The 10,503-nt window shown below is 41.3% G+C and overlaps 1 protein-coding gene across 1 annotated transcript in view; it reads right to left on the reverse strand.

Moving 5' to 3' along the window:
* The window catches only part of PHACTR1 (phosphatase and actin regulator 1), a 227,667-nt gene that overhangs the window by 205,030 nt on the left and 12,134 nt on the right, over window positions 1-10,503 (reverse strand). The window lies entirely within an intron of this gene.

Genomic DNA, 10,503 nt, shown 5'->3' on the forward strand with positions numbered 1-10,503 from the left:
AACATATCTACTCATATTATCATCCAAGTTCTCAGACAATATAAAAACTCATGATAGAGTTATTAAATATCACACCAAGGCACAATGGATATTCTGTACATACTAATAGGAAATATCTAGAAAATACTGTTGTAAACACAGCAACAGTAGTATTTATTCTACCATGCCATGGTCTCACAAGGACTGAGAGCTCAAAATTAATAGATACTTTCTCATTTGTTTATATAGTTCCTCTTCTGTATTAAATGCTATAAAATTGTAGGGAGAGCAATACATATACAAAGATTTAGGAAAAAATAAATAAATTGAGCTTTAAAAATTGTTTGGGGAAAGCCAACATTTTAAAAATAGTCAATACTATGAGACACAATTACTTTTCAAGGTACTGATGTCCAGTGTAAAATGTACCTTTTTAATAAATGGTAAATATAGAATAGTCTAGGAATAATTTGGCAAAATTATACCCAAGCCATATATACCAGAAAAATACCTCCATGTGTAATTGTTCTACAGCATTTGGTAAAATATTATATTCCTGAATCCCTCTACCCAATGCTGGAAATTTGATATTTCATTAGACTAGTAAATTCCATAGACTCAGAATAGTGATATGAAAAATGATATACATTTTCTACACATAAATATTTTCACGACACAATTTAAATACTGACACTTTTCTCAATATCCCCTATAATTTATCATCTTATTATAGGCTAGACAGCCACATTCCCATGTAGCGCTTGGTGTAAGATCTATTAAGAAGTACAAACTTTGCCCTAGCCGGTCTGGCTCAGTGGATAGAGCATCAAACTGTGGACTGAAGGGTCCCGGGTTCGATTCTGGTCCAAGGCACATGCCCTGGTTGCAGGCTCAACCCCTAGTAGGGGGTGTGCAGAGGCAGCTGATCAATGATTCTCTCTCATCATTGATGTTTCTATCTCCCTCTCCCTCTCCATTCCTCTCTGAAATCAATAAAAATATATTTAAAAAAAGAAGTACAAACTTTGATTTCATTTTGCTTGCTACCATAATATTCCTTGGGCAAATTGAGTTTAAAAGAAAATTGATAATTTTGATGCTTATTTTAAAAATATGAGTAATACCAGCCTTATTTTACAAATGAAATGAACCTTAAAGATAAATGAACTTGCTTTAGGTAGTATAGCCAATGTGCCAGAATGTACCTGGTGTACAGGTAAACAATACTCTTATGCATTCCAAATGAACATCATTTTCCAGCCACATAAAATGTGACACATAATTAAACCAATCATTGGTCATGTTACATGAGAAAGCCACCCAAAAAGCTTTACCTTAGCACCAATATTGAAAAAACAAAACCAAAAATTTATACTGATTCATTTATAAAAGTCTTAAAAGATACTTCTTTCAATTAAACTAAAGGAAGACTTATATCACTGTTAGGATATAATTACATTTAATGTCATCAACCACCATGAAATACAATAATCATCTGCCTAAGGAAAATGCATAAAGACTAAAAATGAATGGTGGTACAATAAATGCATTCAAACTTTTAAGGCCTAAAAAGACAAACTGCATAGGGATGGTCACCATATTTTCAAATTTAAGAAAATAGGCCTATGTGGGCTTCTAAGTCTAGGCATACATGTTGAGTAAATGGGTCAGATTACCTGAAATTAAGAACATTTTGAGAGATCTGGCATGCATGTTTTCATAGGAATAAGTAATTGCTTGGATCTATTGGAACATGATGCCTCCAAGCACTGTTTAATCTATACCAGTGGTTCTCAACTGAGGAGAGACATTTAGCAACAGCTATAGATACTTTTGATTGTCACAACTGGGGGGTTGTTAGCGGCATCTAGTAGGTAGAGACCACAATACTGCTAAATCCTACAATGCACAAGACAACCTCCCATAATGAAGAATTACCTGACCCAAAATAGGAATCATGCCAAGGTTGAGAAAACCTGCCCTATATACCTTGGCTTAGAACAAAAGACTTGAACAAAGCCAGGCCTAACTGGATAAATTCTTTCACCTCTTCTAGGTAGTTCTGAACAATCACTGGCTCAGCTCACATGTGACCATTCATGAATGTTTGCAATATGCTCAAGACTAGTCCCTACCAACAGACAGCTGTTTCCCATGTGTGACTTATCTTGTTTCAGTTATTATATAAACAGCTCATTTCAAAAAGCAAATAGCTTGACTAATTTTAAAGTTCCTGGTTTATGAGCAATAGATTCCACTTTAGGAAATCATTGATTAACAAAACCAAGCAATTAATTGATGCCAAGTGTTAAAACTAAGTTGTTTATGTACACTGAGGGCTAAAATCTCCCCATCAGAATTCCTATTTAATTGAAATTCCACAAGGTTTCTAAGTAATTAGTGAATTTATTTATAGTTTTCATTTGAAAATCTTACATTTTCAACTTCTTTTCTTCCTCTTCTACTAGCTACAATATATTGAGTGTTATGTTCCAGGCACTGTATGAATTACTACACATGAATTTTATAGTTATAACAATCCTACTTGGTAGGATAATAAGGTATTATGGCATCATTTTCCTTATTATTCTTCAAACTCAAGAAGTCTGGAGGAAGAAAAAGGGGACTGAAAATAAAACATTTGACCATAGCACTCACAAGTCTCAATTCAATGTGAATTAACCTAGTACAATAAAAAGAAAAAAGCCAGGAGACGATCAATACTATTTACAATAATAGCACCACTTACTGAGTGCTTATTATATGCAGGTTCATTGCCAAACGCTTTGATATATTGTTTCATCTAATCCTACCACCAGCCCTTGGTGTAGATGTTGTTAGTCACCATGTTACAGATGCAGAAACTGAGGCTTACTTTGATGAAAGCAAGAGGCACTCCTGGGATCTGTGCTCTGTCTCCCACTCCTGAGGGTCTACACCAAGGGTTGGCAAACCATGACCCTTTGTTCAAATCTGACTTGCTTCCTCCCTTGTAAATAAAATGCTATTGGAACACAGCCATGCTCTTTCACTTATGCCTATGTTGCTTTTGTGCTACAAAAGCAGAATCGAGCAGTTACAACAGAGACCATGTGGTAAAAACCTAAAATGTTTACTATTTGACCCTTTACAGCAGGAGTTTGTTAACATCTACCTGAAATCTTCCATAGTAAGTAATGTCTGCTTGACCTTGAGCTCCATATTGTTAGGCACTGGAGGTCCTTTACATACTTCTCCAGGTAGGTGGTAGCTTCACCTTCTTTAAGTATGACCCCTGCTTTTATTTTCATAGCCATCTTTAGGGCTAAAACTATCTTTTTCTTTAGCAAAGAGTTTATCTGAATAATGGTGATGTTATACAAGTGAAACTTATTAAAACTGATTTCCTCACAGTCTGTAATCATTAAAAAGCAAAAACTAAATGCAAAAACACTTATTGATCTTCTACTGGGCACACATTATGTGCCAGGAATACAAAAATGAATAAAACACAATCTTGCCCTCAAGGAGTTCACAGATGAGCAGGGGAAACTGAGGTACACACATGGCTTCCTAGGGACTAGGCTCAGTGGCCTAGGATTCCAGGGAAGGAGTCTCCCAAGTCAACCAAGGCCTCAAAAAAAAAAGACATGTGAAAATCCATTTCTCGGTTTAAGAAAAAGGTCTCCATTATCTTGAGTTAAATAACAGAATTATGTCTGATTTGCTCAGTAAGTAACTGTTCAGACATAGAATGGTAGAGCTAAAAAGATTTACAAGCTCAGCCTCTTCAGTTCACAGATGGGAAAACCAAGGGGTCTGTACGCGTACTGAGCAGCGAGAGGCGACGAGGTTGCCCTGGGTGCCTGGGAGCTGAGCATTAACCCACATGCGTTTTGGAGTGGGACCCTGCAGCCAGACTTGGAGCAACTTTCTGAGCCTTGGTTTCTTCATTTGCAATCTGGAGATCATATTTAATGGTCCTTGTGAGTAATAAGCAAGTTCATATATGTAAATCAAAGAGCAATGCCTGGCTCTTAGTAAATTTAGTATGAGTATATACTATGATGAAAATTAAAAATGAGGCAGGGAAATGAACTAAATCAAATCTTTAAGAGAGCCCCAATTCACCATGCTCCTGAGATCCCAGCTGGCCTGCAGCCTAAATATAAATAACTTATGCCCTTCCCATTGGGGATGGGTGGGAGGGGCTCACCATTCTAGGTTTTTGTCTCAGACATAATAGAGTAACCTTTTCTTCTTCATTTTTTGTATCCCTGTTGTCTGGAAACATCTCTCTGACACCCCTTTCTGCGCCAATCCTACTGGCACCACCCTTGGCCAAGTACTGACCATCACATCAGATTACTTGACCTTGCTCAGCTCCACAGCAGCCCAGCTCACCTCCAACCAATACCCTGTGTCTGATGCACAGCTGATGCTGCAAGAGAAACCAAGATACTATTTTTACCATATTACTCACCTGATGAAGACTGTCATCATTCTGAGTAGCACAGCCCTTTAAGTCCAGACACTTCTGTCTGTAATCTTACCTGACATTATTTCTAATCATATTAATACAGTCATATTAAAAGAGACCCGATTTCAAATCAAAACAGCAACACGTACTACCAGTGAGGCCCAGCACGTGGCTTAATCCCTCTGAGGCTCAGTGTCCTTTTCTGCCAAGCTGAGATAAATAGGACCTCTCTCATGGGACTCTTGGGAAGATTAAGTACGTAATTCCCATCCCTGGCAGAGCCTGGCATAGAGTAAGTGAATAAGAGTTGTTATTGTTAATATCTGAAAAACAGTACACGTCACTCCTCCCCACTTTTGTTCGTGTTCATGTGAATCCTTCCACTTAGGGTTTCTTCCCTTCTTCCTGCTGCCAATCAAATTCAGCATCCTCACACAAAGCCTTCTCCTGGGGCTTTAGTCCACACCGATCTCCTGCTCTGGTGAACTCACTCATCGTTGGCATTACCCACCTTGGCCCTTAATCGGTGATTTTTACCCTGGGGACATTTTGCGCGCACACACACACACACACACCTGCCCCCCGGGTCACTGGCAATGTCTGGATATATTTTTGGTTGTCACAACTGGGAGATGGGTATATTAACCATGTGTTTTATATTTTCTGTGTTTTATGATGCTCTGACTCCCTGAGGCCCTGAGAGGCTGCCCCTTCCAGGGCTAGCTAATTCCTAGAGACAGTGGACAATTTGCCTGCTGCCTTTCATAGGCAAAGCAACCAATCCAAAGCCTACACCCCAAACGCCTCCTTTGTCTAACTCTCACACACCAAGCTAATATTTCCTCTGTCCTAAATCATCCCAGGGCCAGGTACCTGACAACTAAAGACCACCTCTGTAGCCCTATGCCAGTCTAAATCATTCCAACTGTTCAATCCTAAGCTTGCCTACCCTGACTCTCCCATTCCTCCCCTGCAAATGCTCTCCCCTCTGTCCTTCTGCCTCTGAATGACCCTGGTACTTCCCCCTGTGGCTGGCCCTATGTGGCATGGTGTGTCTCCTCCTCTAGGAAACAGTAAGTGATAAACTCTTCTTTCGAAGGCATTGTCTCTATGTCTGCACCTTGCCACCTCTGACTGAAACAAATCCCAGGTACATTTTAAGACAGTGGATACTATTAGTGGGTAGAGGCCACAGATGCTGCTAAATATCCTGAAATGCATAGAACACCACTCCCCACAAACAAAGAATAATCAGTCCAAAATGAAACAGTCCTGAAGTTGAGAAACCTGACCTAACATGCCCCACACTGGGATCACAAGGCCTCCGGAAGCCCAGCTCTGCCATCCGTTCTATTGCTCAACCTGACCAGGGAAAAGGAGGAAGTCCCTGATTCCTGAGTTGGCTGAACCACCGGGGCAATCAATATAATAGTTTAATTTGTAGTTATGGCTCTTTTAATAAATAAAAAAATCACTGAATGTTCAGCAAAAGTGAAAATATTTCTTCTCAGTTACTATGTAAAGTTTAGTGCTAACAGCTTCTGGTGGGAAGGAAAAATCCATGATCGCTATTGGAGGGCTCCGGAACAGCCCATTCATTTTCCTCTAGTGTGTCTGTCACTTGTGATGCTCTGTACCTCCCCATCGCCCAAACCAGTATGTGCTAAAAATAAAATAAAATAAAATAAAATAAATAAAATAAAATAAAGAAGTACATACTCTCTGTTTTTGAAGTTTCACAGTGCACATGGGCAGACCAAGGGGTCAGAGACTGAAACAGTCTACTTTGTGAGGCTCAGTTTTCCAAATTAGTTTGATCTTGAAATGTTTCCCATACCATCTATTTCCACCCAATGGAGCAAGTGCTGTGTGGAACCCATTTTGGAAACAGCTCATTAAAGTTGACAAAAATCTCAACACTGAACTTTAGAACTTGAACTCTAAAGTTCCTCACACTGTAATCAGAGCTGCTTTGGGACACGGAACAGAGAGGAGCTGACACAGCCGCCCTCGACTTCGGAGGTCTCTGGCAGGAAGACAGCACCTGCTGGTCTCTGCTGGAATCCGGGCAGCCCGAACTTCCAGATGGCACGGAGACACTGTCTCTCCCACCTTCTATCCTTGCATTGGTTAGAACAGTACAGACTTCAACATATTTAGACCCCAGGCCAAAAAGTATTACTCGTATTTTTCCACAAGCTATTGGGCTAATTTAAATTTTTGAGTGAGGAGGAACCAAACGACTTATGAATATACCTTGAATATCCATTAGGAAGAAAAGCAAGGGAGCCAATTCAGACCAAAGGTTATGGTGCAAAGTACCTCAATGTTCCCATCCACTTCCTCACTAGTCCCTAACCCACTCCAACATCTTCTATCCCTAAGTCACAGACAGGTTTGTTCATTTTTATAACTCTGTGACATCTATGAATATAGTTGACTCGCAGAGAACTGTGAATTCTGAAGAGGATCTGGTGTTCCTAGAGGGCCTCAGCCCATCCATCCTGGCTTATGAGTGTGCAGCCTTCCTCTGCTGGGCAGGAGGAATAGCCATCAGCAAGGACTCTGGCCTCTAGAATAGCCTTCAGCAGATTGCTCTATAGCAGTGGTCGGCAAACTGCGGCTCACGAGCCACATGCGGCTCTTTGGCCCCTTGAGTGTGGCCACGAAGTTTCAATTGTGCTGTATGTGCGCGCCCGCACACGGTATTTTGTGGAAGAGCCACACTCAAGGGGCCGCAGTTTGCCGACCACTGCTCTATAGGGCTCGCCATAGCTCTGTGACCTGAACAGCCTGAAAGGCTCGGCTGAGTATGGGGGTGAGGACACGCACAGGCAGAAGCAGTGTAGCAGCAATGATTCTGCCATCTGTTCACCTAACGCAGGGGATCCCTCTACTTTTTCACCTTGAGATAAAATGACTATCATTTCCCCTGTCCTACAGGCACACAGCCATTCTCCCACCAATCATCTCCACGGACAGAGAGCAGAGCATGGAGCGAGGAGACACTCACCTCCTTCCTCCCTTCGGAATGTGCAGGCCAGCACCATGGGTAGAAAAGCAGGACACCACCCTGTGTGTTCGATGTTTGAAAATGTTCCACATGCCTCCTGAACAGGCTCTGGACCCTCTGGAAAAAGCAGCACTGTCCTCCTCCTATCCTTCACCCCCTTTCACAAGAAGGAAAACAGAGGCCAGGCCTGAACGACTGTCTGAGGCCAATTTGTGCCTAATTCCCAGAGGGTGCTCTGTTTTCCTAACTTGCCCCTGGAGGCTAATTCCTTCTGTCTGGTAAACACTGCCAGGAATTGTACTCTTAGGATTTGCAATAAAAATAAGGCCTGTTTACTTTCTAAAATCATGGTAGAAATCCTCCTAGTACCTAGTTAAATCTTACTGTAATTTAGGCAATGATGTGTTCAAAGTAAATTTGTGCCGTTTCATTCATGGTGAATTATGCACTTTGAACTAGTAACACACACGGACCCATATGTCATACTTATGGTTTAAAGGCTGAATGTCATTCCTGTTTGGTCCTCAACACTTGCTTATAGATGCCATGGTGAACTTCAGAACCATCAGCAATGCTAAGAAGGGAGCAAAAGGGACTATACACCTGATCCAATTCCATTGTAAACAGTTGCCTTTATTTAATACGTGATTATTAATGTCGGCAGTAACTTCAACACTCCTATTGAAATAATTTGAATCTAAAAATGTTATATTCCTATAATTTGTGCATGGTGTAATGTAATTATTTAGTCAATATATATTTCCCCAAACTAACTCTATTCTCGGTGTACCACACTCAAACACTCACATGAATAACTTATAGTGTATTTGGCTATACATTATTGTCTCAAGCTGCTTGCTCTATTAGAGGTTTCATCGTCTTCAAAGAATTAAAATGTGGGATATAATAGCGCCTGTTATGATCTGATCTTTATATTTTAGAAATACAATAATCGCTCCACAATGTATTATATGTCATTTAAATGGATTAGAGCAGAGAACAACTTTTAAACTGTGGTTCTGAAAAGCTCTGGAACCCTCTGGCACTATGAGGGGGCAGGCCTGAACCAGAGCACTCCCCCTTTCATCTGGTTGGTACCTGGAGATCTTCTAAGATAACCGTTTTCTTCTTCCAAAGAATAACTCTTCCTTTGGTTATATGTTTCTTGTCTTTACTTTTATTTCTTGAATGTAGATGCTCCCTTTTGTATATGTTCCCCTCTTCTTGAAAATTTAACCTAAGCCTGCAGCCTAATGATTGCTACCCTCAGCAGGTACTCCAAGCTATTTCTACTGTCTTACCCCAAGAAATCTACATTTTCATTCATGATTCAACCTCAAAGACCTGGGACAAGGATGGGCGGGTCCAGGAGCTCACCATCTCTATTTCCACTGCCAAGGACTCAGCTGCAAATATTAAAATCTCTCCTTTTGTATCCAGTTTTACTTTATCCAGTTTTACTCTGACCACAGGCTGCTTAACAGTGCATGAATAATTCATGTCATGGCCAGTAGGAAATTCATTCTGGACAGGAAAACATGAGGGTGTTGGGCAAGGGAAGCCTTCACTGAGTGTTCATTTGGGGGATGACGAGTTTCTGTCTGGGGCCTGCTTGGTTTTTTGAGTGGGCTGGCGGACTGACTCACACAACAGGGAGTTACCGAAAATGGGAGAGGGTGATTCTTGAACATGGAGCACATCTGCCATGGTCCCTGTCACCAAGATCTGCTTCTCTATACATTCTTTCATCATGTGGAGTAGTCTGGCTTATCAGACAAGTGACAGTTTCCAAATGTAGAAATAAAAGTTATCTACAGAATCTGTTGCACATGTCAGCCAAACACTCGCCCATAAACAGACTCTAAGTCTCTCAAGAAAGAACCTAATTCTGGTACATGCCTCCCTGTCAGAGACGGATGGTGGCTGGCTATGTGGCAGATTTCATCCCTCCCTCTGTGCCAGGAAACGCTGGTGCCAACTCTGACTGAGAACACCTTCAGGATCTGGAGGCCTTGCTACGGGGCAGCTCCCAGGAATTCCAACCAACCAGTAATGCACTCGGGGCTTTTAAACGTTATTTCCTGTCATCAGAAGAATTGCACCTGGCTTTGCTTTCCCCTTTTCTTGCTTACTCCTCTATCTTTCTGCTCATGAACTTGGAGCAGTGCTACTGTTTGGAGGAGGTTGTTCTTGGACTTGAAATAACAGAAGAACTCCCTCCACCAACAGCCACCGCTGGGGTTACGGCTTGTTTAGAAGATAATTATTGGATTTTATAATTACTTTTATGGGTTGCAAAATAATTACTGTAGAGACAAATCTCCATGTGCCAAAATAGCAGAGTGATTGCTCTGAAGTTCACAATAACAGCCAAGATGGTGAGGTGTTAGGCGGGGATTAGAAATCCAGGCCGTCTGTCAGATGCGCCAGCCGGAAGCCCACTGGAAGGTCAGGGTGGGGGGTGGGGCAGCGAAGATGCTCCACAAACCTGGTTCAAAGCAGCTGTTTCTTTGAAGCTGATTTTCTTTTAAAATCTGTCCCTCTGAGTCACTAGGACATCAAGTAGCCTCTTAAAAAGACCAAACTGCAATTCAGGTGAATAACACAGGCATGCGTTGGGTCCCTTTCAAGTCTAAGCTCAGGTGTGGTGCTAAAGCAGTTAGGGGGTAACATCTCATGATAGAAAATCTGTGATAGTGCAGGCTCAGAAAACTTTTTTTTATAAAGACCAGAGAGGATTTTATAAATTTTCACATAAATATTTCAGGCTTTGAGGGCCTCGGTTGTCACTCAGCTCTGCAAGTGGCTGTGCAAAGCGACCACAGACAATACAGGAATGACTGTGTGGCTGTGCTCCACCAGACCTTGGATATGGACCTTGACATGTGAATTCATACAAGTGTCTTCTGTCATGAAATTGTACTCTTCTTTTGATTTTAGTCAACCATTGGGAATTGAAAAAAATTCTCAACCTGCAAAAACCAACAGAAGGCTCTTGGTCTGCAGCTTACCACTCTGATCTAGATGGGTTTAGGCGCCTCAGTAACGTCTT

The sequence above is a fragment of the Myotis lucifugus genome, unplaced genomic scaffold (assembly GCF_000147115.1).
Source record: "Myotis lucifugus unplaced genomic scaffold, Myoluc2.0 scaffold_95, whole genome shotgun sequence".
In the NCBI taxonomy this organism is placed as follows: domain Eukaryota; kingdom Metazoa; phylum Chordata; class Mammalia; order Chiroptera; family Vespertilionidae; genus Myotis; species Myotis lucifugus.